Source organism: Solanum tuberosum, unplaced genomic scaffold (genome assembly GCF_000226075.1).
Source record: "Solanum tuberosum cultivar DM 1-3 516 R44 unplaced genomic scaffold, SolTub_3.0 scf00084, whole genome shotgun sequence".
NCBI lineage: Eukaryota > Viridiplantae > Streptophyta > Magnoliopsida > Solanales > Solanaceae > Solanum > Solanum tuberosum.
This window is the reverse complement of record NW_006239009.1, coordinates 675,874-683,289: the sequence shown is the minus strand read 5'-3', so window position 1 is coordinate 683,289 and position 7,416 is coordinate 675,874.

The following is a 7,416-nucleotide window of genomic DNA, read 5'->3' as shown; positions in this document are numbered from 1 at the left end:
AAATATATTGAAATCGTGGGTATGTATTGTTTGTATGTTGGGTCTGATGTGGGTGAAGTCTAATTAGACTAAATTTTATCGATAGACTTAATTTTTTCAATGATAGAGCGAGTGACGTAATTCTTAAGGGAGAAAGATATTGATTGGTCAAATTTAGACAAATTGAGGGAAGTTTAAGTACCCCAGGGTAATTATTGATATTGGTCTAGGCTTAATTGCATAGAATATTGTGTAAATTTCATTATCCTAGGCTGTGGGTTGAAATTTAAAGGTCGGGGTAAAAAGCTGTCATGAGAGACAAATCGGTAAGCTTAGTTGAGCTCTCCAAATGGCTTGGTGATTCACCAACTGAACCCTAGATCGCCGTTTTGTTCTTCATTTCTGGTGGTTTGATTCTATATCAATTGATGATATGCCTGAGCTCGTTGAGTTCACTAGGTGACTCGCCAAATGTCTTTGTGATCGCCCTTTGTCAGCCCTTATTCTGGGAAAATATTATGTAACTTTCAGTGAGCTACTTTTAGTTCGGCGAATCGCCGAAAGGCCCTATACCTCACCGACTTGTGCTCATATCTGAATAATTTTATTTTTTAATTTTCGGCGAGCCTTATTTGGCTCGTTGAATGGTTTCAGAGACTCGCCGAACCAGTCGGCGAGTTTTTCTTCAATTTTTATAGTTTGATATTTTGTTGACCTTTTTCCAACATATTGGTTCATTCTGTATTGTTTTGCAGATACGGCAAGACCCAAGGTTCCCGGAAGAAAATAACCACAAAGAAAGAGAGCATAGGGCATCATTATCACTGAGGGTGCTGCTCCTTCACGAGCTACACAAGCCAAACATCCTCCCACAGCGAGGAAGAACACAACAAAGGGAAAGGGTCCTGCGGAGAAATGTCGGGCTGAAGATAGCTCTGGCAGCTTGGGCATGTACGACATCTACCTCACCACCTCAGAGTTTGAAGGTGAGGGTAACTCGGGGTCTAGATCACCGACATCCGTATTCAAGCCGGAGGATGATCAGACATTGTAAAGATGGAGAGCTGAGTTGCGCTCTAAACTGCTACATAATCCGGCCAGGATACTGGTGACTCTACACCTCATCTACCTCCAACGCAGATGGTTGAGCAGGTATCTCCAGCATCCCAGTACAGGCACCTCTACCTTGATCACTGAACATATTAAAGGCTGCTGGGTCGAGGACAATCATAGAGGAGAAAAATTTGTTTACAGATGGAGTGGTGCATAGGTACCCGGAAGTGTTGAACACCATCAAGTTTCATAAGTTTGAGATACATACCGGGCCCTGAGATGCATACATACCTTTTTGGGTCTAAGAGTTTTATCCTGAATATGGGAAGTTGGTACCAAAAGGGAAGAAAAATGCCAGCTCATTCACACCGGTTGATCATGTTATGGTGCAGGGTAAGAAGGTGAAATGTAGCAGCACCGAAATTAATGAGGTGCTATGGTGTACGATGAAAGTGATCCATTATTTGGTGAATCAAATACAAAAGAAGACCCTTTATGACTTGAAGGGGTGGTTGGCTCGTTTTATCTCCGACCTCACACGGTCATGTATTGGGCCAAGAGTTCAGATAGAGAAGAAGGAATTGAATGAGGATGCTCAGTATTGGTTTGGATTTATTAGCAGAAACTTGATACCTTCACAGAATGAGTCCATACTCTAGCATCCTGAGGCAGCCTTGTTGGGATGCATCATAGACAGGGATAGGCTGAATCTCAAGTTGATTATTAAGTAGGAGATAGCCATGAGGGCCAAGAAGAGTCACACCTCACTTACTTTCACATTGTTGATCACAAAGCTATATCGGTGTGCCCGAGTGCCATTTGTGGAGAAGACGGATACGAAAGTGACTCCCACTTCCTCTACTAACATTCAAAGGATCAAGGCTGAGTACACTGGAGACGAGGCTGAGAGGAGGAGAGCTTCATCGGTGGACACTTCCCCGGTTGTTGATGTGGAGATGCTAGAGACATACACAACCTCTCCCACTCAGGCCGGCGAGCCTTCAGGTACTCCTACCAATTCTACTACTAATCTTTATTCGTCTACTATTGCTACTACCTCTACTACTGCTGCCTTAGCTCCTATGCAGGCTATGTTAAGAGAGCACTGTGATAGAAATATTTGGAGGTTCTAGTTTTTTTACTTGATCAATCGCCATATCGTAGCTCTTTTTCTATATGGATTTGGATACTTCTTCCTATGGTAGCATGAAAGAGTAATTGCAGCACTATAATAGAAATATTTGGAAGTCCTAGACCGAGACAAGGTAGTGTATATGGACTTCTTGAGTCTCCTATGGATCTCTCTAGTTGTGTGGCACATTAAACCAGATAAGGGTATCCATATAGGTCCTACCTAGCTTCTAGGGGGTAGGGTTAGATGTAAATACTTGATTGTGTGGAACTTGGTTCTGATGGCTAAACATTTTTATTGCATTATCTGCATTCATATGCATTGCCTATCACGAGTATAATAGATTGTTGTTTTCACCCACCAATCCTATAGGGAATCGGTTGGCTTATGTTTGTTGTTTGTACCTTGTGGGCTTATGGGGTAAGTGAGGATACTGCTTGACTACTTGTGTATATTGTGTTGCATTGGTCGTTACTTACATGGTTGGGCTTGTTCCTATTCTTTATGCTCTTTACTCGGTTGTTCCTATATTGATCTTGTTTGGGTGGTTATACTGAGTAGCGAGATTTACCATCACATTTCACTTTGATAGTGGCCCCTGAAACAAGTCTTTTGGTCTTGATTAGGTTATAGGGCTAGTGCCTCAAGGTACTCTTGTCTCAGCCTCTTGTTCATTGTATTCTATTTCTTTTTTTTCCATTCATCTTAAACTGTATAATAGCTCTTCATTAGTTGTGTGTATCGTACTTTCTTCAGATAATTGTTGTCTATACTAGCATTGTCTTTTGAGCTTAGTACGCCTATGGCTATTAATTATGTCTTGTTGTACTCTTACTACACTTCTGCATCCTACATATCATAGTAAACGTTCACATCATAGATTTGGATTTTTTGTGGAGCAAGTTTAGGGATTTAGATATTTGGGTGAGCTCCTATTGATCTGAGCTTCCGATCTCCATCTATTTTGGATACGACTAGTCTTAATGCTGCATTCAGAGACAGTCTGTATATATTTGTATTTGCAAAGCCATGTAATCCTATTTAATTAGAAGCACAACTACTGACTGATGCTAGATTTTGGGATTGTTTTTTATTTATATCTATCTATTTCACCTTCTTCTTGTTGTCATTGTTCACTGCATCCCTTATTTTATCTTCCGCATGATAGCCCGTTACTTGTGCTTTCTAGCTATGGGGTTAGGCTTCCCTACAGCCTACAGGTTGGGTATAGTAGGTTTAATTATGACCTGAGAAATCCAATCGTGAAAGTCTTCTATGATGTACTTACCTATTTCAGCAAATATGTTGTTGCAAGAAACTTCTGGCACCTTCAAAGAAACAACCTTTTAGATTGTGGTTTAGAAAAATATATCTATCTTACTGTCCAAACCTAAAGCCAAATCATTCTTAAAACATGTATAATGGATACATTGAAATTCTAACTAATGACAAAGAAAAAAAAAGCAGCTAACTTACGTAGTTGTAGATGCTGTTGTAAGGAAAGTTGAGCTCTCATCTGAGGACGATTTAATGTATTTTCTATAAATGCATCTGCAGGCTTCTGATTAAATTTCTCTTCAAAAATTTCTAGATCCTCACTGTGATAAATAGTTTCTTATTTATTGGAAGTTCCATTTGCTTCACATCATCAGAAGCACATTCTCTCTATTAAAAATATGCAGTCCATAGCCAAAAAATATGAGGTGAGTAAAATGAAAGCACTCAAAAGTGCACTAAAGAATCTACTAATTATATACTTTACAACATATGCAAGCATACAACTAAAGGACGAAAAAACTCATTAATCTTTACAACCATTACTGTGTATAAAATCATCAAGACATTCTCTTCATCGACAAATACACCTTTCAATAAAAAAAATGAACAACCCACCCACATACCGTGAACAAATGGAACACATAATAATTTTGAAAATCTAAAGCTCTAAAAGAATTGGTCTAGGTTCGAAAAATAAATAAAATATGTTGTTATTTTGTTTAGATAATCTAGCCCAAAAAATGGGTTATTTTTAATTCATATTCCACCAATTACAAATAGAAGAAATACTAAAAAATTGACACAAGTTACTTCAAGTTCTTGATTCGATAGAGAAATAAATAGGGAAAGTCAATTTATACATAGAACATTCGAGAAAAAGCAAGAAAATGCATATTTACTGCACATGTGCAACATATGGATAATAATGTATAAATTTGTATAAACTCGTGTATTGAATGTTAAAGTAAGACTTTAAGAATCCAGTTTTAATTTCAACAATGTTTAATTTAACTTAATGAAAATTAGAGAATTTTTCACAAGTTTTTCTTAGATTCTAAGGAAGAAATTCAAATTTATAGGTGAAAATCCTTTTTAGTTTTTCTTGTTCGAAATTGCAATTTGAACCAAAATCGGAATTGGGATTATCTTTATCTCTTCTTTTGAATTTCAAGTAGTAAAAAAGAAGAAGTTATATTGAGTAATTTCAAGTGCTTATAGTTCTGAAATTTTGTGGGGTGTTACAAGTTAGGAGTGTTAGGAAAGTGTAACACCCCGTAGCCTAAAGAGGAAATCTTGGTAGAATTGTTAGAAGTTTCAGGGTCACCCACGAGGGCCAACCATGCCCCGTAGGTGTGTCTCGTGGGTAGAGCACCAAGAACACTGTCTAGGACAGTGAACCACGCCAGGACCGACGTCCCGTTGATGGGTCGACAGTCCGTGGTTTGGTTCCATAGGTCCAAACCCCCAAATGCCAAACTCTCTAAACTCAACTACGATTGAACAGGACGGACCGTAGGTCAATCCACGGGCCATCGGTCGTGGTCTTGTGGGTAGAGTCTGGACAATTATTTTAAGGATATAAGGGTCTTTTCCGATTTTAATTAAACTGAAGTGGTGTCGTATCGACTAAGCCTAGACCTCCTATATAAGGATTGGAGACAACTAAACTTACTCAATTCCCAAAAGAAAACACAAAATTCCTCCCAAATATTCTCTATCTAGAAGGTGGAAGAAGAAGAAGGAGATTGAAGGTAACTCAAGATCAAGTCTTCCAATCCTCCAGAATTATTTGGGCATTGTGACTAAGGTATGATACATTTTCATCCATGGGATCCTTCCACCCATGGAGTCCCTTGAATTACCCAATTGTGAAGTCTAAATCCCCAATTTTAGTAAAGGTTTCTTCCAATATTGTGGGTTGTAATAAATGTTGATCCAAATACTTGGATCATCATTATTTATGATTGAATTGATAGAATTGCATGTATTTAGGATGAAATTATATGTACCCATTCTTATCCTATTATTTGAGGGTCGAATTGATATGTTGGGTTGATGCCATGAGAGGGAAACTCCATGGGCTAGATATCTTCTTATAGGATTGATAATTAATGACTAGAATTTCTTTATATTGAAGCATATATGATGACTATGATGTTAATTGTTTGAAAGTAAAGCATTGATGATGATCATGAGATGTAGTGCTTTGAGGGTAAAGCCTAGACTATTAATTGTTGAATGGTAATGATATGATGTGGAAGGGATACTTCCCCTAATGAATTTCTAAGCGTGATTGAATGAATGTGAAAGGCTTATACTCACATAAATGATTCTAGGTTTAAATGATTGCTCACCTAAAATGAATCTAGACTAAAATGTTTAATGAATGATGAGGCTAGAGGCTACTACCCTTGACTTCCTTATTGAAGGATATGCGGTGATTTCCCATACTCCTTAGAAGTGAAGAACAGTTGATTCGCCATGTTCTTATTATGATTGATGGAAATGATGTGGAGGCGAGTACCCGTGTCATATGATGTGATTGTGGAGGTGAGTACCCATAATCTTAATGTAAGTAAGGCAAGTGGCGAATAACCATTAGACTTTATAAGCTAGGCATATAGGCGAACACCCATGTCTTTGAAAGTAAGTATGATTGATGTGATTACATTATGCAGTTCATTGGCTTGGAGTTTTTCTAGATATGACTTCCATGGTGTGAGCTTGACTAGAGGCGGATGACCTAAGTCTTTGCTAAGAATAAGTGAGGTTACATAAGGGAGTATTCCTCGTTCATTATGATGTTTATTATGACTTGATGATGCTTATGCCTTATGTCTTATAATGTCTAATGCTTATGTTTATGTTGTTTATGCAAGCTATCATATTTAGTATATTTTTGTAGTAACGCATACTCTTGCCTACATTCTTATCAAATGTAGGGTCCGACGTTCCCTATTCACACACTTTTGGCTAGGTTCTTAGTTGATTGAGAAGTGAACCTTTGGTGAGTCCTCATTGTGTTCGAGGATTGGATCACCAAGATTTACTTCTTATGTTAGATGGTTTTAGACAATGTTGTTAGACTTCCGCTAATTTTATGAAAGACTTTGATTGTATTGAAAAATTTTAAATTTATGCACCTTTTCTATTACTTTAAGTTATGATATGCTAAGTGGCTTGTATAAGGCCTCTCGGGGTCTTATACGCCTCGTTACGTCTAGTGGGTACCCCTGGGTGGTTACAAACTTGGTAATCAGAGCACAAGGTATCGAATGGTTCTAGGATGTCTCAAACCACGTTTACTAGAGTCTTCTTCATAAGTGTGAAATGTGCCACATTTATAAATGAGATGCCATGAGAAGCTTAGGAAACTTCACTTCTTCACCTCTCTAAGTCGTGCCTTGAGACTTAGAGCCTGATGCCCTACCTTTCTGATCCTGTTGAAACCTGGGGGATAGAGCACTAGCTGATGAAAGTGTTAGGGCTGTAGACCTTTGCAGAAACTGTGAATGATTCCCACCACCCGACTTTTGCCGTGAGTATTCATAATTTCCTTTTCTGGCCTTTTTGTTATCCTTAGCCATTTCCCTAACCTTATCTCTGTCAACCTGTTGAGCATGATTCATTAGTCTGGATATATCCATATGTATTAGAAGCACATTATTCCTGCACTCGGTCTTCACCAGATCGGACACCCCAAACAAAAACATATTCATTTGTGCCCTTGGATCAGCAACCATGTGTGGAGCATACCTTGAGGGTTGCGTAAAATTTTAGCCCATACTCTTGAACGGAAATTGAACCCTGCTTTTAGTTCATAAACTCTTGCACCTTAGCTTCCACAACTCCCTAGGCAAGAACTTATCCAGAAATGCACTAGTAAAACAATCCCAAGTCGCAGGAGCTGCATCTGAACCCATGTTTTCTTTTAACTGGCTGAACAAGATGTGAGCCATATCCTTAAAAGTTTG